Source organism: Polypterus senegalus, chromosome 4 (genome assembly GCF_016835505.1).
Source record: "Polypterus senegalus isolate Bchr_013 chromosome 4, ASM1683550v1, whole genome shotgun sequence".
Classification (NCBI taxonomy): domain Eukaryota; kingdom Metazoa; phylum Chordata; class Cladistia; order Polypteriformes; family Polypteridae; genus Polypterus; species Polypterus senegalus.
Window position 1 is genome coordinate 36,773,591 of NC_053157.1, and position 24,951 is coordinate 36,798,541.

The following is a 24,951-nucleotide window of genomic DNA, read 5'->3' on the forward strand; positions in this document are numbered from 1 at the left end:
GAAACACAGGAGGTTGTAGAGACAGGGACTTTAAAACACTGCAAACAAACATTTGTCTCTTTTTCAAAAATTTAAACTATGCTCCATGACAAGACAGAGATGACAGTTCCATCTCACAATTAAAAGAATGCAAACACATCTTCCACTTCAAAGGAGTGTGCGTCAGAAGCAAGGAATGTCAGAGAGAGAGAGAAAACAAAGCAAACAATCAAAAATCAATATGGCTGTTCTGGCTCACAAGAAATAGAGCAATGTGAAGGTAATCTTTCAGCATTTTTTGGAGGAGCATCAGAATCCTCTAGGCCAGTGTGTAAACAGCCCCTCTGCTCACACCCCCTCGGTCAAGGGGCAGAGAATGGCAGAGAGAGAGAGAGAAGCAAACAATCAAAAATCAATGGGTGCTATTCGGGCTTTTAAGTATGCGAATCACCGTGCGGGAAGCATATCATATATCATTGAGGAGTTTTATTTAATACATAATACGTGCTCCGATTGGGTAGCTTCTCAGCCATCCGCCAATAGCATCCCTTGTATGAAATCAACTGGGTAAACCAACTAAGGAAGCATGTACCATAAATTAAAAGACCCTTTGTCTGCAGAAAACCACGAACCAGTGAAAAATCAGCGATATATATTTAGATATGCTTACATATAAAATCCGTGATGGAGTGAAGCCACAAAAGTCAAAGCACGATATAGTGAGGGATCACTGTACTGTTTTTTTTTACTTTGGTGCTCATACATATCAGCTGTGCTTTAAGTGCAAGGAAGTGCTGTTTCAGTTGACATTTTTTAATTAATCTTGATCAATATATTCTTGCTTTTTCAATAAAAAAAAAAAAATGTAGTTTTGTATTTATATATTGTGTAGTATTTGCTTAGAACTGGCATAATAGGAAAAGATGAATCTGTGTTGAATCAGAAGACATAAAGCAGCTTAAATATCACTAATTTAAAGACAAAAATACCAAAGTATGCCCAACTGGACTTTGTAGCTTATGTCTCAAGGGGTTTATCAAACCACGTGTGGTAACTCGTGGGATATTTTAACATACACTCCTCTCAGGACTACCCAAAAAAGACATAAATCACTTGCAACGAGTGCAGAATGCAGCTGCTAGAATCCTAACTGGGAAAAGAAAATCCGAACACATTTCTCCAGTTTTGATGTCACTACACTGGTTGCCTGTGTCATTCAGGATTGACTTTAAAATACTGCTTATGGTTTATAAAGCCTTAAATAATATCGCTCCATCTTATATATCAGAATGCCTGACGCGTTATATTCCAAATCGTAACCTTAGATCTTCAAATGAGTGTCTCCTTATAATTCCAAAAGCTAAACTTAAAAGAAGTGGTGAGGCGGCCTTCTGCTGTTATGCACCCAAAATCTGGAATAGCCTGCCAATAGGAATTCGCCAGGCAAATACAGTAGAGCACTTTAAAACACTGCTGAAAACATATTACTTTAACATGGCCTTTTTATAACTTCACTTTAACTTAATACTGATACTCTGTATGTTCAATTCTTCAAAATAATTATTCACAGTGGCTCCAAAATCCATACTGACCCCTACTCTCTCTTCTGTTTCTTTTTCCGGTTTCACCACCTACTCAAAGCATCATGCACCAACATTGATGGACTGAAAGCCAGAAGTCTACGTGACCATCATCATCAGGTCCTTCCATGAAAACCCTAAATACAAAGAGGACTGTTTGACTTATGTTAGGTAGATTGCCCAGAGGGGACTGGGCGGTCTCTTGGTCTGGAACCCCTACAGATTTTATTTTTTCTCCAGCCTTTGGAGTTTTTTGTTTTTCTGTCCACCCTGGCCATCGGACCTTACTCTTATTCTATGTTAATTAATGTTGACTTATGTTTATCTTTTATTGTGTCTTCTATTTCTCTATTCATTTTGTAAAGCACTTTGAGCTACATTTTTTTGTATGAATATGTGCTATATAAATAAATGTTGATTGATTGATTGATTGATACAGTAGTCTAATTTACAGGAATTCTGAGAGTAATTGTGAGAAGCCAGCAATCATTCTTTATTACTTTAATCAAACGTTATTAAATGCTTTCTATATGTACAGTTGCATACCTATAAACTTGTTTTATAGTAAATGTAATTTTAAAGGGTTTTCATTAAAGAAGATACTGTAAATGAGAAGTGAGCTTTAAAGAATCAGCGTTTACTGGCTCATGTGGTACAGATGGTGGCGTTTGGCTTCAGACTTTAATAATACTGATTAAGCACATTTTTTCAGTAACTGTATAAAAAAAGTAAATATCAATGAATATATTTAATATGTACATGTAAGTATACATTGTTGTCTGATGATCATGTACCATTTCCTGTGAAAGCCACTGTCAAATGTATCTCTGCCCAACCTATAATGACAGAAAATGCACATGGTGTAAACTTGACTCTGGTCCTGGAGATCCGCAGTATGTGCGTTTTTCATTTCTACCAGTTTCAGGTCTAGAAGATAATGAAACTTGGTATTTAATTACAGGGCCTGTTAATGCTTTCATTTTTCCAAGACAATTCTTCCAACACATTGTAGATTTTTCATTTTCTGAGAATACTATATTTTTTGTGGTATGGAAAAAATTTGTACCTGTTGGTCCTTTCCTACTTCCAATTTATTTTAAATCCTTTTACTAACACATACAGTACCTTGTTATGAAAATACACAAGGTTAAACAGAAGCCTGTTAGCTGGAGGTCCAGTGGTACCATTGTCATTTGCACCTCATTATTAACTGATGGTTAAGACGACAAGTAACAGAACCTTAATACAGCTCTTGAAAAATTAAAATAAGCAATTAAGGGTTTGATTTTCTGGGTTAAATACGCTAGGGTAGTGTGGATGAAAGGTGAAGATAGAGGCTAAGTCTTCTATTTATTAAAAAAAAAAATGTAGTGTGGTATTGTTGGTCACTTAGCTAGGGTATATAACATTCATGGGGGGGAAGAAATAAAAAAAAAAAAAACACACCACATCAGTATCGTTTTACACAATACCACCAGATTGCAACATTAATTACTTGCATATCAAGGTGCTGAAACAAACTCCATTTAACTTTCCAGTTTCTAACACATGATTATAATTTAACAAAATTTTAAACAACACTAAATAAATTATACAAGTTCAAACAGATGTTTTGCAGTACTGTGCTCTCTTGACAAACTGCACGTCTACAGTGCAGAAGAGACTAACACCCCAAACCCCCAAATAATGAGAAGAATCTACAAATGTCTTTTCCCTCACACGAGTGCAGACAAACATTTTACAAGTACAGAAATGTATATTTGAGTGTCATCTATTCAACCATTGTTGTCCTGCTTAATAAACTAAGGCATACAGGTAGTTGGAACCTGTCCCAACAGTCCATCACAACATGCTCTTTCCCTCCTGGCTAATGCAGTCTTTCCAGTCAGCCTAGAAAAAATGTGTTTGGGCCCTGGAGGGGAAGCAAGAGTACCTGCAAAAAGCCCCTTTTACAATGCAAGAACATGCACAATGGTCAAGCTGGGATTCAAGCAGCTGTTAGGCGATAGCACTATGTGGCTTAACAGCAGAATACCCCTCTGTCTTTCCAGCTAAAGTACAACAAATCCACACAAAACTTGTTGAATTAATTCAAAAGCAAAAATGAATGTACAACTAGGAACAGAAAAGTGGTTTTGCTTTTAAAGTGCATCAACAGAAATTCAGGTCTGAATTTCACAAATATATATTGAAGCACTATTGTAATGTTGTCCTAACAGATCAATTATTTTATATTTTAAAAAAGCAAATTACATGTAAAGACTTCATTAGCATAAAAAAAACTTAATGTACAATTTAAAGAATTTATAGAACGCTATCAAACAAAAGATTAAAAACAAAGGACAGTTCTCACCAATAAACATGTAATTTTTTTTTTTTATTATTCCTGCTAAAATTCTGTTTAGTAAAACCCTTAGACATCATGTACACAACACACTAGTAGTTCTATTATCCAATACTCTCAAGTACATACAAGACCATTTAACTCAAATATCCTGTAATCAGTACAGGGTTTAGAACCCACAACTGCACAAACTAGAACTAATACGATCGCTATAATTTAATGTTGTTTATGTGAAAAAATACAAGGAAGCATTACAAGAATACAATGATGAACAGAGAAAATATACACAAGAATATGATAGGGTAGTTGAAGGATGCAGGACAATGCAATTTTGTAGATAGGTGACACTAGTTTACTTTCACAGGTTCGTTAGTCATTTAAACCTTACAATAAAATCCTCGCTGCTAAGGTGCTTAAAAAAGCAACACGCAAAGTTTCTCAGGCATGGTCCACTCTCAATGAATCTGGTAAAGTGCAACGGAATATTACACCTCATTGATGATGAATAATAAGTAAGGCGAGACAAAGGAATGCTTACAGTCAGTCACATTTCACCTCAAGCATTTGGATTTTAAGCCAGCAGTGTGGTGATAACAGGTTATGTTTTTACTTTGGGACAACAAATGGAACAAAAACACATGAAAAAAGAATCTAAATATTGCAGAAAAGCATTTTTTAAAAAAAAAGTATTTTTTACAAAGTCCTAAACATAAACACATGTTCCATAAACAAAATTTTATAAAATGCTGCTTAATGCAACTTTTTACAAGACTATGAAGATTTTCTGTTTTAAATTTTAAAAAAAAAGATCTTGACATTATGTTGGCCCATTAGAGATATACCAACACAGATCGGCAAAGCCAAATCAAGAATTCTTCATTTGCTTGCTTGAAATTTAAACTGCTTCAACTCCCTGCAGGTCTAACCATTATTAAGCAGGTAAAAATGGATAGGCTGAATGGATATTAGCAGTTACCCAGTTTGGATCAGATTTTTATATTTTTTGGTTCACTGTCTGGTTTTGATATTATTTACTTATTGTGAACAGTGTTGAAGATGCCTGAAGAGAAAATATTTGTTTACATATTCAAGAGAAGAAACAATGACATCAACATGCTGAGGAAATACAGTTTTACATATCTTGGAATGTAAAAAATTAAGCAGCAACATTTCTCTATTAGAATACTGTATATTGTACTTCAATTAATTTAAAGCAATGTGTTTCTCAGAGTGGGTTCCACAATACATGGCACGAGAGTCTGCAAAATAACTGGTCAAATCTGGTACATAACTCAAATATCAAACATACTTGTTGTACCAACGGTCTGGTTATTCTCTTCTCCTTTATCATCAGTTTCACTTATTTTAAACAATCAACATAAGAAACACAATCAGAACATACAAAAACTAATATCCTTAAACAAGCCAAAGAATGATTTAAAAAAAAGAGAAACTTTGCAGACAGTGCAGATTTGTGTGCTTGCAGTGGCTATAATGTTCCAACTGAATAAATATCATTGGGAAGCCTTTCATCATTCATTTTATATATACTGTCAAATCAATCACTTGCGACTCTGCACTGAAGCTAGTTAGTTAGTTTGAAGAAGAAAAAACAAAATGACTTGGGTCAAATGTCATGCAATCATCATTAACTGAAAAGTAGAAAACTTCACCCAAACAAGGAATATGATGACAATTACCGGTATATAGAGTTTGATTTTGCGAGTCCCTATTCTCAGCACTGACTGCTATTAAGACAAAGTACAGGCCACATTTGCACGTGGAGGATGATCTCACAGTCTGCCCATCATCCATCACTCCCAGAATTCACATACTATGCAGTGCAAGACAAGCCCACACATCTCACTAACTTACAAGGTACATTGAATCATATGTAAAATGATGATGTAGTGCACCTCTAAATCAAAAAAATATATATATTTTTTCTTTCAAGAGTTCTATGCATTTTGTGGTAATAAATTATGTTTTCCTTATAGTGGGGGTCGATATTTTGTTACCCACTTCCAAGAGGTCCCTGGCCTGAAAAAGTTTGAAAACTCGTTTTAAAGTACTGAACTGATTTTCTACAAGAAAAATTCTTAAACAACAACTTTTTAAATTCTATTATAAAATGAAAGAAGAGCTCATTCATTCCTACTTAAGTTGAGAAATAGTTTTTGTCAGATGGAATGATGACAAAAAAAATATTGCGGAAATAACTTATAAAGGTATACACATGGTTAAACTTCATCAGTTTCATGCAGATAAATTATAACATAAAAAGAGATTCTGCTGTATAGGCCTGGGTAAAAATATCGATATTCCAGTTTATAATTATTTTTCTCTTAAAGCTATACGATATAGGTTCTTAAACTCTCAGGAGCGCTCGCTCTCTCTGAATCTCTAGCCTGATCAATTATTAAATGTAAATTTACATTAATTATCTGGTTGATGCCTTTATTTAAGGCTACTTGAAAACATTTGACACACAATTGTTTACATTACTTTTGATTTTCCAATTGGATAGCAGGCATTTAAATTGACTTGCTCAGGGTCAGTGTCAGTAGTGGGATTTGAATCCACAATTTCTGGGTTTCAAGCTCAAAGCATTAACCACTACACCCGATTATTGCTTATCTTCCTCTTTGGCGACTGATCCAGTAAATGTCGCTAATGCACCTGTTAAGACTTTCTACGGAAAACGCACTTTACTACCTTTCATAAAAAGGTGTGTCCTCCTCAATTGAAATCAGTGCCTACACTTATATCTGATGTGTGGACTTAATATGGATTCAAACTATCTATATGTAAGGTGTGCAACTCAGAAGTATTGTTGTTACACCACAAAAATGAGAAATCACTTTCCCCACTCCCGATATCATCCATAAACCCATTCTCAGTTGACAATCAAATGAGCTGAGCCTAAACAATCAAACAGGAGACAGTATTTAGCTCCAATCTTCCATGTAATTCCACTTCATACCCAAAAAATAACAAAATGTAAAACAGTTTTCATCCGTAAAGATAAGAGACCCTACATCATTGCTGAAAACTAAGACTTTTGACAAATGATACAGGTTTTGGGACTGTGGTATGCTATAAAAACCAGAAATCAAAAAAGTTACAGTAGCTATGCTTTATGAAGTTCTTAAGCAAAGAATCGCCAGGTTTTTCAGGTTAGCGGAGACAGTAGCCCTAACTTGTGACAGCTGGACATCCAGTGCAGCAGATTCTTGTGCAACAATCACGTCACTGCATTTAAAAAAAACACAACTGGGCAGCCATGGTGAGTGTGTTGCAGATGAACACTAAATGCCAGTCACACTGGCAGCAACCTCACTGTCTATCTGCAAAGTTACGGAGATGGTTGGCTGTTCCAAAAAGGTTTCTTGCATGACATGACCAAATCAGTACCAAGTTTGTGTGCTGGCAAGTTCAATAAACGTTGTTCACTCCAAGTACAGGTTGAGCTATACTGGTACGGTGGATAAAGTTTGCAACGCTCATCACCCGGCCAGACAAGAGGGCAATTGTTGGAATTTTCAGAGCAGTCATACCAAGTTGCTGCATACGGCTGTACCACACAGATTATACTATCAGCGTGGTCAGTCATGATGGCTGATTATTTTTTATTCTCCATTCATCCAACACCTCTGTCAACAAGCATGAGATCTAGACTCTTGTTTTAAAACACTTTCCCTTTGTCTGAGGAGGAACTGTCACGACACATTTTTGAAACTGATTGACATGTCTGCTACACATGAGCAACTGAAGATATGTAACTTGTAAAATTATAGAAAGACACAAGTCTTCAGTATTTGGAAGATGAGGAACAAAATATTATTGCTCTTGTTTTTTTATATAAACACACTTTCTTACCACTGCACTCATTCAAAATTCACCATATTTTAACTAATGTATGTATGTATGTATGTATGTATCACCACATCAAAGTGTACACATAATATAGGGGTCAGAAGAGGGCTTAATTGTTTAAATATAATGCAATGGCATCTACTTTATAAAATATTTATATTATTTACAAGATTACATAGAACAGTTACATATTGCTTCTGAAAAAATAAATATTATTCAACAAATTATTCATGGGTTATGAATCTCCATGTAGACACCCTTCAACTAAAGTTAGCCAAATTTATTCTATTGGACATTTAAGATAATCTTGAATTAGCCCAAATTAAAAGGTAACAATGTGAAGACATATCTTTCTTTAATTCATTAACTTAAACGTATCTTCAGTTGCTTACTTACAGAAGTCATTTTAATCAGCCTTGAAAATGTGTCCTCACATAAGGAAAAAAATTTAAAACAAGAATCTAAAGCTGAACCTTGTTGACCGCAGCATTGAATGAATAGATCATAAAAGAAAAAGAACTGGCCAGTGTTACTGATAACACCATTATTATTGAGATACTTTGAGTTGGGTGCTTTCAGCTCACACTCACTTTTGATTCATAAGCTGCTCTGAAATTTCTAATAATTGCCCATTTGCTAATTTGAGTTAGAGGACACACCATTTTAAGCGAAGTAGTAAAGTACGTTTTCTGTAGAAAGCACTAACAAGTGCATAAGCGTCATCTACTGGATCAGACACCAAAACAAAGATAAGCAAAATTCTACATATACTGTAGCAATTGAGCAGGAAAGACATTCACAAGATTGATCTTGAGACTTTAAGAAGCAATAATTGAATCATTTAAACAAAAATATCGATTTTTCCAATAGTTACTTTTACCCAGGCTTAACTGTGACACTGTATCACATTCAAACATGACATGTGCCTTCAACTTATGACTTATACTAATGAATAGTAGTTTGCCGTCAAAAGCCAACCTAATGACATCAATTCAGTGTTTGCAGATTTTTATTGAGGAATTACGGAAGTGGTCTTCCTGGTCCTGCCAACTGTATGTATGGATGGATGGATGGATACTTTATTAATCCCAAGGGGAAATTCACATAATCCAGCAGCAGTATACTGATACAAAGAAACAATATTAAAATTAAATAGTAATAAAAATGAAAAATAAATAAATAAAAAAAGCAGACAATAACTTTGAGTAATGTTAGCATTTACTCCCCTGGGTGGAATTGAAGAGTCGCATAGTGTGGGGGAGGAACGATCTCCTCAGTCTGTCAGTGGAGCAAGACAGTGACAAAAGTCTGTCACTGAAGCTACTCCTCTGCCTGGAGATGACACTGTTCAGTGGATGCAGTGGATTCTTCATGATTGACAGGAGTTTGCTTAGTGCCCGTCGCTCTGCCACAGATGTTAAACTGTCCAACTTTACTCCTACAATAGAGCCTGCCTTCTTAACAAGTTTGTCCAGGCGTGAGGCGTCTTTCATCTTTATGCTGCCTCCCCAGCACACCACCGCGTAGAAGAGGGCACTCACCACAACCGTCTGGTAGAACATCTGCAGCATCTTACTGCAGATGTTGAAGGATGCCAACCTTCTCAGAAAGTATAGTCTGCTCTGACCTTTCTTACATAGAGCATCAGTATTGGCAGTCCAGTCCAATTTGTCATCCAGCTGCACTCCCAGATATTTATAGGTCTGCACCCTCTGCACACAGTCACCTCTGATGATCACAGGGTCCATGAGGGGCCTGGGCCTCCTAAAATCCACCACCAGCTCCTTGGTTTTGCTGGTGTTAAGGTGTAAGTGGTTTGAGTCGCACCATTTAACAAAGTCTTTGATTAGCTTCCTGTACTCCTCCTCCTGCCCACTCCTGATGCAGCCCACAATAGCAGTGTCATCAGCGAACTTTTGCACGTGCAGGACTCCAGTCATATTGGAAGTCTGATGTATATAGATTGAACAGGACCGAGAAAGTACAGTCCCCTGCGGCGCCCTGTATTGCTGACACAATGTCAGACCTGCAGTTCCCAAGACACATATTGAGGTCTGTCTGTAAGATAGTCCACAATCCATGCCACCAGGTGTGAGTCTACTCCCATCTCAGTCAGCTTGTCTCTAAGGAGCAGAGGTTGGATGGTGTTGAAGGCGCTAGAGAAGTCCAAAAACATAATTCTTACAGCACCACTGCCTCTGTCCAGGTGAGAGAGGGATCGGTAGCATATAGATGATGGCATCCTCCCTCCCACCTTCTCCTGGTATGCGAACTGCAGAGGGTCGGGGTGGCGGACCTGTGGCCTCAGGTGGTGAAGCAGCAGCCGCTCCATGGTCTTCATCAGATGTGCGTCATTCAGCTCACTAGGACGTGATACCTTTGGGACAGGGTGATACAAGATGTTTTCCAAAGCCTTGGGACTCTCCCCTGTTCCAGGCTCAGGTTGAAGATGCGCTGTAGAGGACTCCCCAGTTCCAACGCACAGGCCTTCAGCAGTCGTGGCGATACACCATCTGGACCGCTGCTTTGCTGGCACAAAGTCTTTCAGCTCTCTGCTCACATGGGCTGCTGTAATTGTGGGTGGGAATGTCTCACATATGCTGGTATCAGCAGAAGGATGGTTGGAGGATGCAGTACTCCAAATGAGAGTGGGTTAGGGTGATCAAACCTATTAAAGAAGCTGTTCATTTGGTTTGCTCTCTCCACGTCTGTCTCGATGGCGGCACCCCGCTTCAAGCTGCAGCCAGTGATAATCTTCATCCCATCCCACACTTCCTTCATGCTGTTGTTCTGCAACTTCTGCTCCAGCTTTCTCCTGTACTGCTCTTTCGCCGCCCTGAGCTGGACTAGGAGTTTCTTCTGCACGCGCTTGAGCTCATGCCGATCACCACCTTTAAAAGCCCTTTTCTTCTGGTTCAAAAGGCCCTTGATGTCACTTGTAATCCATGGCTTGTTGTTAGCATAGCAGCATACTGTTCTTACTGGAACTACAATGTCCATACAGAAGTTGATGTAATCAGTTGTGCATTCAACAGCCTCTTCAATGTTCTCACTATGTGACCCCAGCAATATATCCCAGTCTGTAGTTCCAAAGCAGTCTCTCAGAGCCTGCTCTGCCTCAGGGGACCACTTCCTGAATGAGCATGTGGTTGTAGGTAGTTCCCTCACTCTTGGTTTGTAGTAAGGCTGAAGCAGAACCAGGTTATGATCTGCTTTCCCAAGCACAGGCAGCAGGGTGGCGCTGTATGCGTCTTTAACATTTGCATACAGTAGGTCGATAGTCCCGTTTCCCCGGGTGTTACAATCCACATACTGGGAGAAGGCAGGTAACGTTTTGTCCAGCGTAACATAGTTAAAGTCTCCGGCTATTAGCACGAGTGCCTCAGGGTGCTGCGTTTGTAACTTAGCAACTGCGGAATGGATGATGTCACTCGCTATCTCTGCGTTCGCTTGAGGGGGGATGTAAACAAGAACAACAATCACGCGTCCAAACTCTCTGGGCAAGTAACAGGGACGCAGACTTACGGCCAACAGTTCGATGTCCCTGCAGCAATTGGAACCACACCGGCAAGAGCATTTCTTCTCAGTGCTTTAAGCTGACAACTTGAATAGGCGAGTCTTGGGAGTGTAAAAATCCATGTCAAGTAGTAAAAATAGTAAAACGTGTCCAGGGAGCAATTCCACATAAAAGAAAGTGGTAGAAGTGATCAGTGAAATAGAGAAAAAAAAAAAAGATAAAATAGATAAAAAGGTAAAAAGATAAAGTCATACACGGAGCTGCTGGAAAGGCTGCCACTCAGATGCGGCGCCGGAAATGATAATTAATAGGGAGGTGTATTTAGTGTTTCAATCCTTTGAATGCCAAAGCACATTTTATTTTGGTATTAATACGACACTGCTCATTTCATCGCTAACGTTGACAAGCCCAACAACCACTTAGTTTGAATCTTGTGTCAGTGTTTACTTGCTACTAGGGCTGTTCGATATAACGATATATATCGGATGACAATATGAAAACGTCTATCACTGCACATTACGCTATCGTTTGTTTCGTGGTGTCGCAAAATAAACTGTTTACGGCAATGTTTTTTTCATTGTTTTGATGGCCACCACATGGATGCAGACACAATAGCATGGCTGATGAAGGCGAGGCAACACCAGGTAGCTCCACACAGAAGGACCTTGTTCCTAAACGAGGGGCTACCTCTGTAGTATGGAGATGGTTTGGATTTGAAAAGTCTGACACGGACCAGAAAACGGTACTGCTGCAAACCGATCGCTACCACAGACTCCAACACGACAAACCTCTTCTACACCTCCGCAAAAAGCACGTGAGCGAGCATGCAGAGAGTTTACAACTGAGAGGCAGGCCACGTAGGATATTACAGTTGTAAAGGTACTATTTAAACGAGCATGTTAAAAGCTTGGAAGATTAATTGCTACCAAAACAATTTGCTTAAGGCATAATTTTCCCTGCAGCGTTTGCGGTCAGCGTTAATCTTGTTAAAATTACTGTAGCGTCTTCCAGACGTAATGACGATCCGAGACGGTCACTTGGTTAGTTCCCTCTTTATTAAACACAAACAAAAAAAATGGTTGCTGTTGGCCACAACCACGCCGAACAGACAGCAATCCAAAAACAAACTCTCTTAGCTAGGGGCGACAAGATCGTCGTCCACTCCTCCTTTTTCACAGCACTTCCCCCCCCATCCCTCCGGAACCTCCTTTACCTTCCACTCTATTACAGTCCATCAGAAATAACAGGGACAACAGAATAAATAACTGAGAGGGATGTAAATCACAGAACACAAACTGCAGAACAGAACTCTACAATAAAGAACAGAACGCTACATTACGCTTTGCCACAACTGCATTAACATGGCAAATCTCCGTTAACGAGTTACCGAGGATCGCCTCGTGCTTGGGGCTGGACGGCATCAACACGTTAGCACCATCCAGTCCCACGCACGGGGCGATCAGCTGTAACTCATTAACGGAGATTTGCCACACTACGATATGCAAATTAACATTTTACTAGAATGTAGCCTAAAAATATTATATTTAATATTATATATTTAATATATTTTTGTCGTAAGCCTTATTGCTGCTACAGTTTGAAGTACAATGTTTACATTTGGTTTTGACAGTTAATGTTAGACTTGTATTTATTTTGTTTAAAGGGTTTATTGGCCTTATATAGTTTAGTTGTTAGTGCTTTGATCCTTTTATATTTAATATATGTTGTGAGAGTTATTGCTGCTACAGTTCACATTTTGTTTATGTCAGGCATTTTATATAGCAGTATTTTATATTGGGCCTTTAGTAATTTGTTTTTGAAAAATGTTTTATATTTGATACATTAACATTTTATGTTTACATTCTAAGTCAAACATTTGCTCAAATGTTCTAAATAAAAGAACAGAAATAATTACAAGTTGAGTACTTCTCATTTTGATTTTTAATTTAAATGAAAAAAAAGGAGTGGTGATTATATAAACTATTCACTGAATACAAAGAAAATGTACTATATCGTGATATCGGGATATGAAATGAAATAACGGGATATAAGATTTTGGTCATATCGCACAGCCCTACTTGCTACAACTGTTGTTCTGCCAGTCCTCCCTCATCCCACAGTTCTATATGCATAAGTGTGAATGTGTGTAAGTCGCATTCCAGCACAACCCTCAAGTGCAAAACCAAGAAATTTTTTTGCGACTTTCACTGCACTATGTTCAATCACTATTCAAGGAGTCCTGCAAGCACTTGGGGGTCCACATTAATGAGAGGTTGGACTGGTCTCAGAATACAGAGGAACTGTATAAGGGCAAATCAGGCTTTTTTTCCTTAGGAGACTGTGTTCTTTAACACTAGAATTACCAGAGCCAATGAAAAAACTCGTAAATCCAGCCCACATTAAATCCCTTCGCACCTCTCCATCAGCTTCTTTTGTCTTCTAAATGTGTCGATAAGCCCAAGCAGCAAGCAGCCTGCTATACCAACCCGACACCACCTCAGAACAGGCAAGAAGCGCACCCAGTTTCTGCCTTGATTGATTATCTGGGAGTGAACTAACCAGAATTGCAAGGGGAAATAATTTGATGTGTGTTTTGTGTGTAAACAGATTGTTAAAACAGAAACATTTTCATGTTTCAGTAATAAATGACAAAATGTAGACATGAGCTATATAATGTGTGAATGCTGATGGCCAAATATCAAATCACAAAATGTGCAAGTATAAACGACAGCTTCCGTGGTGCAGCGGTTAGAACTGCCAACTTATAAACCTGAGGTTGCAAATTCAAAATTAATTCCCCTGCAAATTTACCATTTTGAGTAGTTTGCTGCTCTTATTGTTAATATTATACAATAAAAACGCACATTTGATTTGTGTCTATAGCAGCCGGTGTAAATTTATAGGAATTGTAAGTCAGCATTTTTTTTTTTCCCCACTTTTATTCTCTCAGTCACAATCACAATACAACACCTACCCCATCCTGCCCCAGCTCATCAAGGAATGTCCATAACGAACACCATGTTCAAGCACAGGGGTTCATATGTGCACTTGGCACCAGGACACCCTAGCCCTCAGTTCGATGATCGACTTTGGGGTCTTGTCATCAGACCTGCGACCACATGTCTTGGACACTCGGGTGAAGAGAGGGGCGGAGCTATCAACTGATCACCACCTGGTGGCAAGTTGGCTTCGATGGTGGGGAGGATGCCGGTCAGGCCTGGTAGGCCCAAACGTGTTGTGAGGGTCTGCTGGGAAAGTCTGGCAGAGTCCCCTGTCAGAAGTAGCTCCAACTCCCACCTCCGGCAGAACTTCGACCATGTTTCAAGGGAGGTGGGGGACATTGAGTCCGAATGGGCCATGTTCTGTGCCTCTATTGTTGAGGTGGCTGACCAGAGCTATAACCGTAAGGTGGTGGGTGCCTTTCGTGGCAGCAATCCCCGAACCTGTTGATGGACACCGGCGGTGAGTGATGCCGTAATGCTGAAGGAGTCCTACAGGACCCTTTTGTCCTGTGGGACTCTGGAGGCAGCTGTAGGTACCAGCAGGCCAAGCAGAATGCAGCTTCGGTGGTTGCCGAGGCAAAAACTCGGGCATGGGAGGAGTTTGGGGAGGCCATGGAGAACGACTTTCAGATGGCTTAGAGGAGATTCTAGTCCACCATCCGGCGTCTCAGGAGGGGGAAGCAGTGCACTGTCAACACTGTATATGGTGGGGATGGTGCGCTGCTGACCTCGACTCGAGACATTGTGGGTCAGTGGGGGGAGTACTTCAAACACCTCCTCAATCCCATTAACATGCCTTCCAATGAAGAAGCAGAGACTGGGGACTCGGAGGTGGGCTCCGCCATCACTGGGACTGAGGTCACTAAGGTGGTCAAAAAACTCCTTGGTGGCAGGGCCCTGGGGGTGGATAAGATACGCCTGGAGTTTCTCAAGGCTCTGGATGCTGTAGGACTGTCTTGATTGACACGTCTCTGCAACATCGCATGGACCTCAGGGACAGTGCCTCTGGATTGGCAGACTGGGGTGATGGTCCCCCTATTTAAGGAGGGGGACCGGAGGGTTTGTTCCAACTACAGAGGGATCACACTCCTCAGCCTCCTTGGAAAAGTCTATTTGGGGGTCCTGGAGAAGAGGGTCCATCAGATTGTTGAACCTCAGATTCAGAAGGAACAGTGTGGTTTTTGTCCTGGTCATAGAACAGTGGACCAGCTCTACACCCTTAGCAGTGTCCTGGAGGGTGCATGGGAGTTTGTCCAACCAGCTACATGTGTTTTGTGGACTTGGAAAAGGCGTTCGACTGTGTCCCTCAGGGAATCTTGTGGGGGGTACTCTGAGAGTATGGGGTACCAGACCCCCTGATAAGGGCTGTTCGGCCCTTGTACGATCGGTGTCAGAGCTTGGTCCGTATTGCCGGAAGTCGAACCCGTTTCCAGTGAGAGTTGGACTCTGCCAGAGCTGCCCTTTGTCATCGATTCTGTTCATAACTTTTATGGACAGAATTTCTAGGCGCAGCCAAGACGTTAAGGGGGTCCAGTTTGGTGGACTCAGGATTGGGTCACTGCTTTTTGCAGATGAGGTTGCCCTGTTTGTTTCATCAGCCCGTGATCTTCAACTCTCTCTGGATCGGTTCGCAGCCGAGTATGAAGCGGCTGGGAAGGAAATCAGCACCTCCAAATCCGAGACCATGGTCCTCAACCGGAAAATGGGAGGAGTGCCCTCTTAGGGTTGGGAGCGAGATCCTGCCCCAAGTGGAGGAGTTCAAGTATCTCGTAATGTAGCGTGAGATCGACAGGCAGATCGGTGCGGCGTCCGCAATGATGCAGGCTCTGCATCGGCCTGTTGTGGTGAAAAAGGAGCTGAGCCTTAAGACAAAGCTCTCAATATACCGATCAATCTACATTCCTACCTATGGTCATGAGCTGTGGGTAGTGACTGAAAGGAATGAGGACGCAAATACAAGCTTCTGAAATTAGTTTCCTCCGCAAGGTGTCTGGGCTTTCCCTTAAAGATAGGGTAAAAAGCTCAGTGATCTGGGAGGGGCTCAGAGTAGAGCCCCTGCTCCTCCGCATCAAGAGGAGTCAGATGAGGTGGCTCGGGCATCTGATCAGGATGCCTCCAGGACGCCTCCCTGGTGAGGTGTTCCGGGTATGTCTAACCGGGAGGAGGCCCTGGGGAAGACCCAGGACACGCTAGGACACGCTGGAGGGACTATGGCTCTCCGCTGGCCTGGGAACACCTCGGGATTTCCCTGGAAGAGCTAGAAGAAGTGGCCAGGGAAAGGGAAGTCTGGGTATCTCTGCTCAAGCGGCTGCCCCTGCGACCTGATCTCGGATAAGCAGAAGATAATGGATGGATGGCATTTTCTTTCTTCAGACCAAAAGTACATGTGTTTATATATACTTATCTACCAATTTATTATTTATTTAAAGGGCTTCTGTAAAAAGCCAAATTCCACCCTACTGACAAATAAAGTTTCATCTATCTATCCATCCAACTATACACAACAGTTAGAGAATGGACAGATGATTGGATTGATGAACATCTGTAGAAGTGCGCAATTCAATCAAAGAATGAAGCCTCAGTCCATTTGTCAAGGCTGCATAGGACACTATTTAAAGGCAATTAATCTCAATCTTGCATCACTTCTTACAAATGCATGACAATACAAGTTAAATGATTACACTTCATTTAATCAATGTCATTATATTGCTATCAAGGCCCACACGTTTCTGAATTCCATAATTGAATAAAAGTGGCAATAATGTGATCATGTGTTTTTTTTAAAAAGCAACAAGTACGATTCCTGCACCGATGTGATGAAATTTTCTTGTGCTGAAATTTTCTTGTGCAAATACAAAAGTAGCACTTCCAGATATGACTTCTGTCATTTTTCTTTTTGACATACAGTATGTTGATGCGGTGCTATAAAACCAACACTGTGAACCATTTTCATACGTAGTTTTAGTCACATTTTTAGCATTTATTATTATGCTTTCTAGAGTAATTGGTCTACTTGCAGTCATGCATGAGCGCATTACCTACTTTCTTGGTACTACCGATACTGTAAAAAAAGGCTGGTACCATTACATTCACTGGACTTTGGTACTGAACTATTACCAAAAGATTTGTTTTTTGTGCATCCTTAGCCGATACACAACTTTCTCCAAGTATCACTTTCAAATGTTTTTCATCATACTTCGATCCATTTTCCTCACTAACAAATAGTCTATCATGTTCCTTAGACCAAAAGATTAATTTGTCACCAACTTGTTTTTCTCCTTCTTAAACCACAACCACTTTACATTACCAAACTCCAGAATCATTTTACCCTCAAAATTCCTGGTACCAAAGTTATAGTCTCCATGGACTCCTATTTTACTAAAGCAAATTGAAAAAAGTAAAAAAAGACGCAAGAAGCTTTGAAGTGGAAAAATAGTTTTACCAAAATATTATTAGTATATTTACTACACCATCCGGAACCTGGTGCAAAGGACTTAGTATTTTTTTTTCAAATGTATAAAATATAGAATTGCACAAACCAAATGTATAAATGACTTTGCCAGCAACCTATCATGAAACAACTTAGGTAGTGTGACAGCAAACTTAATGGACTAAGAGAAATGTACCACATGACAAATACATATTCATTCTTGGAAATTTCATAACGTTTACAGCAATCAGAAGCCATAACATCACTTTACTAATCTAGAAGAGGTATAGAGATTTCCCACAGATGCAAATTTGAGAAAGTGAAAGCTAACATCCTTTATACAGTAATACTTCTCACTTAAGCACCTGCTAAATATTATTATTAACTTCCACTGGTATGCTTGATCACTTGTCATTTCCCTCATCAGTTTGACTACATACATTCTTTGAATAAAAACTACTTACTTTCAGGGATAGCACCTGTATCTTTCTTAATAGTCAAAACAGGCAATAACAGACAACTCAAATATATATTTAACAATTGATGTTTCCCTCTTCTGCAAATCTTTCAAATAGGTTTTATCTTCATGTTGGATATTATATCAAAAACAAAACACTTTCAAAAATGCACTGAAAGCAAGTCTAGAACAGTTTGAAGAGCAAATGCATCTTTTACTGTACATTAAATCTCATTTGAAGTGTTTTAATAAGATGTCTAAATACATTAATTATTCAAAATTAAAGTAAGCAAGCTCAAAATTACAATTTTGCCAATCACTCTCAACTGACAAAGACCTAAAAGAAGCTTCTTAAAATTCAAATAAACAAGCCTCTAATAACTCTATGGTGACACAAAGACACAGTGGTTAACACTGGTACCCCACAGACGCAAAGCTCCGATTGCCTTCCCAATACTACAAACTCATTTTCATGAATCCATACGCGAGGTGGATAAATTTAATTTCTCCTCTCCTTTTCTGTACCAAAACCATTATGAAAAGAGAAGTCAACGCTCGTAAACGAAATACTGCATTAAACAATAGAGAAATAATTTTGGTAAAATATGTAATCATTTTAAAACTTAACTATTGTATAAACAGCAATATGAATCGGGAACATTAGAACACATTTCCCTTCCACAAAATCCTCTAAAGTAACTAAATATTCTGATGACTAAAGCTAGATATTTAGACATAAATGTTAGCCTTTTTTTCTTGAAAGTATCGATACATGTGCAGAAACTCAATTAATGACAAGTCAAAAGGCCTTTGCCTCTCATTATGTTCCTTATTCAAAGGAAAACCAGTTTACCACAACTGCTCTAACAGAAATAAGTTAAACAAATGTTAACATGGAATAGACAAAACAGGACGGATAAAATCACAAATGACCTTTATAATACAGAAAAAGGCAACATTAAATATCATCATGCTATTGATAGCACGCCCATTCCTGACATTTTAAACTTAAACAGTGTGCATGAAGAAGCTTGGAAAACAAGGTATTGTGCAAGCATACATAAACAGTGACAAGAGTTTAACTACAGAGTATTGAGGTTGTCTAAATACAGTCAGTAGCCTAATTCTCCATAATGTGTTAAGTGAGGTTTCAGCAGGAGTTAAGGCTGTGTCCAAGTAAATGACAGAAAATGATGCAAGTTAAAAACACGTTTTTCTTTGTTAGGAATGCATCAGGACATAGCGAAAACAGGTTATATCAAGCATAAATTTTACTTAGTTTTTCCTTAATTGAACAGAGTGCACCCAAGTTGTGAAATGGAGTATAAGATAAATACAAAGAGAAAATGCAAGATTACTAAGCTAGACTTGTAAATGACAATAAAAAATAAGCCTAAACATAATATCGTTTGGCTACACTAACAGATTGATTTTTTATATAACACAACATTTATGAACCCGATTAATCCAATTCAGGATCATTGGATGTGGTTTGGTCCAGCAGAAGCTATCTAGGCAGTATTTTAATATCCCAGAGAGGTTTGTTTGCAGCAGGAAAGTGCAAACCATAAGGCATTGTTACACAGACCCCAGAAAATAAACCAGGACACAACTAACAAGTAGTACTGTCACATATGCACACTCTTAATATTTGCACAAAGAATAGTAATTTCCTTTAACAGCACACAATAAGAATTCAACAGATTCCCTACAAGTAAAAGAATTCTAAATTCTCATAGCTCAGAAAATAAAGGAATTCTTAAATCTGTTGACATCCAAAAAAAAAAAAAGTCATTGCTGATTTTGCCCACTTTAAAGCAACGGACTTTCCTAGACAAGAATAACTGTGTCTGCCCCTTCTTACAAATGTGTGGTGTTAAGATCAATATTGAACCAGTTACCAATTATTTTCACTAGATGTTTGTATTGCTCTAAGATTTTCACAATAGCCACATGGTGGCAAGGTCCCTTCATTATCACATTTGCACCAAACTGCAATTTCAACTTAAACTTACCAGTATATCTTTGCATTCTTCATTTAGAGAGAAAACCACACCAACCCAAACTTGTTTTTTTTTTTTAATTGGGGTTTATTATTAATGTTATTTTTTTAAAAATTGGTAAAGTTCTATTTTCTGTATTTTTTTTTTAAAGACGCAGATCAGCACTATGCAAAATAGCTGTAATCATCATAACCACTAAGTAATTGACTTGAATATACTGTATGTATCAACTGTTTCACTAAAATAGTATACATCAAAATGCAAAGGAAATTGCCATGTGGCCAAGCCACAGAGGGTTCCCCACTGCTGAATAAGATTTTTGTTGGAAACTCTGGTCAAGGCAAAATATTAAAACATCATTTAATAAAACCACTTATTCCATTAAAAGGGTTGTTTTAGTACTAGAACCAGTCCATAACTGGATACACAAATACACACCCTGGAAGTCTATAAATGTTACATCTTTAGGATGTACAAGAAAATCAACATCATAATGTCAGAACATGACATTGGTATGGAACCACCATTCCCCTCTCAATTTCTACAGGAACATCTATAAAAATGATTGGATCCATTAAATGTAATGAACGGACAAAAAAAATATGAAGAACATGAAATATTTATCATTGTGCTGGAGTGTGGCAACGTATTGCATCCTGGCTGTAATTAAGAATTTCACTAATCTCTGTACATGTTACAACACTTCTCATACTAATTATCTTAAGAACAAAACAAGTAGAAGAAAAACAAATGGGATAAAATAAATGAAATATTGTAGAAAATTAATTAGGTGAAGCTGACTAGTACATGATACACAATCCATTCATCACTTGACCAGTTCACAGTCACAGTGAGCTGGTGCCTATCCCAGCTATCTTCAAGACAGACACTGCTCCTTATTAACTTGTACAATTCTAACACTTATTAGGCTCTGCCCCTCGACCATGAATGGGGCTGAGCAGGTCTTATAATGGATGGAATTCTAAGAAGTGTTGAGCACTTCCAAACTTCTAATTGAATCCATGAGCCTGGTTTCTGTCTTGACCAGTCACGGCGTGTAAACTTCCCACCTGTGCTCTTAATGGGCGCTGCGCTAGTAGCGACCAGCAGTAAGATTATATCGCTTCGGTTTTTGTTAAATGTTCTTTTCTGCATTTGGCTCATCTTTTCCTAATGTCTGGAGTTAACAGTATTATTGGGAAGAAAACAAATTTCATTATGTTTATTCTTATCTTTTGCGCTTATTTCCAGAGCTTTAAGCATTTTGAATTCTGTTACTTGTAGAAATGCAGCTGAATTCTGATTGTGTACTGTTTAAATTATTCTCTTTTATAATAATCTTGAGTGTGTGTATTTATAACAATTGTTACGTCTTTACATCTTTTCCTGTATCTATGTAACAGCGTCTTATGGTTTAGTACTTTACTGCTGCAAACAAATTTCCCTCTGAAACAATAAAAGTCTATGTCGCTCCCAGCTGGAGTGTGTTTACTGAGCAACTTTAACCGACCTGCTGTAAATGACTTTGGGTAGATGCATAAAATGGTCGGGCTTCCTGCCCCAAGCCTGTCTGTCCCCTCCCAAAAAACAATTCCAAGTACCTTAAAAGAAAACAACGGATAATGATTAAAATGTGTCACATTATATTACAAATTGAATACTTGGGGGCGATTGATTCTAAAATAGCATAAAAAAAGATGAAGTTGTCAAGAAAAGTGCCAGTCAGCAGGTTTCTGGTCAATAACGTTTTCTCTCCCTCACCTGAGCCCACGGGCCCGTATTCCAGTAGAGTTTCTCAATCCACACACCGGTACCTGAATTGTGGGTTTCCACTGGTACGGTTTCGGTTTTCAAAATTTACGCCCACAACATTTTCGTTTTACCGTATCCTACTGATTTCGTTCAGTGTGACTTGACGGGTAATTTTAGCCTACACTTTAATTTCAGCAACAACAAAAAAAAAATGATTGGAATTGATAAATGTAGACAGGCAAGACTATGACACGACTTTAGTTTTACATCAACTGGAAAAAGAAAAAAGAAAAGTTTTTGCAAGTCTCACCACACCCCCATCGTTTAATTTCTTTTTCCTCCCTAAAACGTCAACGATTACAAACTTGAAGACTGGAACTAAATTGAATGAAATTGGAAAATAAACTGAAACATTTTATTGTATAAAGCAACACACACAAAGAGCTCCGCAGACGACGTCTGAACTAGCAGCACTGACCAGGTGTGCATCAGGTAGAAGCCGAGTCACTCGAGTGGCTCATTCCAGCCCCTCACGTATCGGTAAGAACGTACGCAACCTCGTTTAGGTACTCCTATCAATAAAACAAAAAGGTGCTCCGAGTTTGGGATGTTCCACACTCTGGCTTTCTCCGTCGTATATTTACGCGCGAGATCCTCTGGCGTCCCCGGGGGCCGTGTGTCACGCCTTCGCCGGTAAAGGGGATGTCGGACAGGTAAGAAAGGACAAACGTCGAAATAAAAGGTAAAAACTTACCCGGTTACTTGTTAAATGCTAGTCCTCTTCAATAGGTTACACTTGCTTCTCGGTAATTGAAACAAAACGTTTTCCGCGAACTCCCTTTGCTTGGCAATGGCTCCCTTGTTGTGCTAGACTGGAGAAACAGGTCCGTCTAGTTTTTTTTTTTCTTCCCAGTGTTGTTTTTATTTTTTTCCTTGTTTGGTCTAAGTATTAATCATAAGTCAAACATGAAAGAGATTCCCAAGTTAGAAGTTACGAGCAGCGCGTGGCGAAATCAAAGTTTCCAGAACATGTTCGCTCAGGTATTGATGAAGGGAATACGAGGGAGAGTGAGGGAGGGAGGGGTGGCCAAGAAGTCCAGGAGTCACGTGACTGGCGCACAGGTAAATAGAGTCACCACGGCTGTGATGTCCCAATAAATAGAAAAGGTGGAGCTTCGGCAACTTGTAGGCCATCGCACGTCCACACCTCCACAGCCTACACCTCAGATTTCAATTCATAAATGACAGGCTAGTTTTTCTCAGTTTAAACGATCTTTTATCAAAAATACAGCTCGGATGCAGCGATTTCAATAAACAGTTAAGTAACGCCTTTAAACCGTGGCCTAGTGTCTAATACTTGAAGCCAAGCATAGCCTTATGTGTTCCCTCAACTGTCATACTGGATTAAGCTATTAATATTTGCAATTAAAATAATTTACAGCTGAATAAGATGTGGCAATGTAAAGTGCTTCTTGATGATATGTATTGTACATAAAATATGCTCTGTCACAATGAAGTGCAAGAATAATAAGATTATTTTTGATTGCAGCATATGTTTTATAAAGTATACTGCATCGATCTATCCATTAATTTATGTAAACCTATTTGGTCCAATTTTAGGCCTGGTAAGAGGTGAAACCTATGCTGCCAGCATGGGGCACAAGGTAGGAATTAATCCCATTATAGACAGCTATAACTTTATTTGTGGCCAAGTGGAAATTTGGCGTTTAATTCAATAAATAAATATACAACAGAAAGGCTAAAAAGAAATGTGTCAGAGAGAGGATGTGCATAATTTTTCATAGTGTCACTCAATTAAGTTTTAATTCTCTTCTTTACTACTACCTCCAGGAGCTCAAGAGTGCATTCCATAACTGATCCTACAATTTTAATTAGCTTCTTAATTCGGTGGACCTCTCTTGAAGTGATGTTACCAGCAGACCACAACATAGAAAACTGCCCTGGCAATCACAGAGTTGGCTGTTATTACCCCCATTAAAGAAACACAGTCTCTTAAGGAAAAAAAGAGCCAGCTCTGCACTCCCTTATATAGTTCCTCAGTGTTATAAGACCATTCTAACCTGTTATTGATGTAGACCCCAAATATTTGTAGGAGCGCACCACCTACACATTGACTAGTGACTGGGTATAGAGGCTCTTTGGTGCAGCAAAAGTCAATAAGCAGTTCTTTGGCTTTGCTGATGTTGCAGACAATTCTTTTTGCACTAATAAACAAAGTTCTCCACCTCTACTTTGTCTCACCCCACATTAAAAATACACCCCATAAGTGTAGCATCATCAGAAAATTTCTGCAAGTGACATGACCTGGTCTTATATTTATAGTCTTAAGTGTACAGTGAAGAGAAAAGGAGACTTGGTAGTTCCTTGTGTTGTTCCAGTGTTGCTCAAATGGAAACAATCCTTGAGCCTTACAAACGGCTCTGTGCCCAACAGATAGTCCATTATCCTGAACACCATGGACTTATCCACCTGCATATCTCTGAAGGATGACAGGATGGTACTGAAGTCACCAGAGAAAATGAAAAAGAATCCTCACCGTGCTTCCAGCTTTTTCTAAGTGAGACTAAGCTTTGTGGAGCAGACAGATAATTCTAACTTCCAATCCAATCTTTGACAGATAGGCAAACTGCAGTGAGACCAGGTGGCCTACCACAGGAATGCTGATGATCAGAGGTGGACTCATAACAAGCCATTGCAGTTGACATTGTAGACGTTGCTGATGTACAGTGATAGGCATGGTGCACAGAGATTGGTTGTTAGAAGAAGGTGGCAGTGGAAGGGAAAATCTAGTAAATAATTAGTTCAGGATGTCATCCTTGTCCACATCTTCCTCTAGCGCCTGAGCTCTGGATTGCTGTACTCCAGTTATTATCATTAGTTACAGTTATTCCAGACATGTTTCATATTATTTTGTTTGTTTTCTATTTGTGCTTTGTTCCTTTCCTTCACTCTGCTTTTTCTGCATAAAATGCAAAATAAAATACACTCAT

At 39.1% G+C, this 24,951-nt stretch overlaps 1 protein-coding gene and 1 long non-coding RNA gene across 2 annotated transcripts in view; one reads left to right on the forward strand and one right to left on the reverse strand.

Annotated features, from left to right (window-relative positions):
* atp8b1 (ATPase phospholipid transporting 8B1) overlaps positions 1–23,045 on the reverse strand; it is a 126,958-nt gene extending 103,913 nt beyond the window's left edge. The window contains exon 1 of the mRNA XM_039750466.1: positions 22,695–23,045. The gene's annotated coding sequence lies outside the window, so the exon portion shown is untranslated. The remainder of the gene's footprint in view (positions 1–22,694) is intronic.
* The window catches only part of LOC120527255, a 28,712-nt gene continuing 26,293 nt past the window's right edge, over positions 22,533–24,951 (forward strand). Inside the window, exon 1 of the long non-coding RNA XR_005633298.1 lies at positions 22,533–22,653. This is a non-coding gene — a long non-coding RNA (uncharacterized LOC120527255). The remainder of the gene's footprint in view (positions 22,654–24,951) is intronic.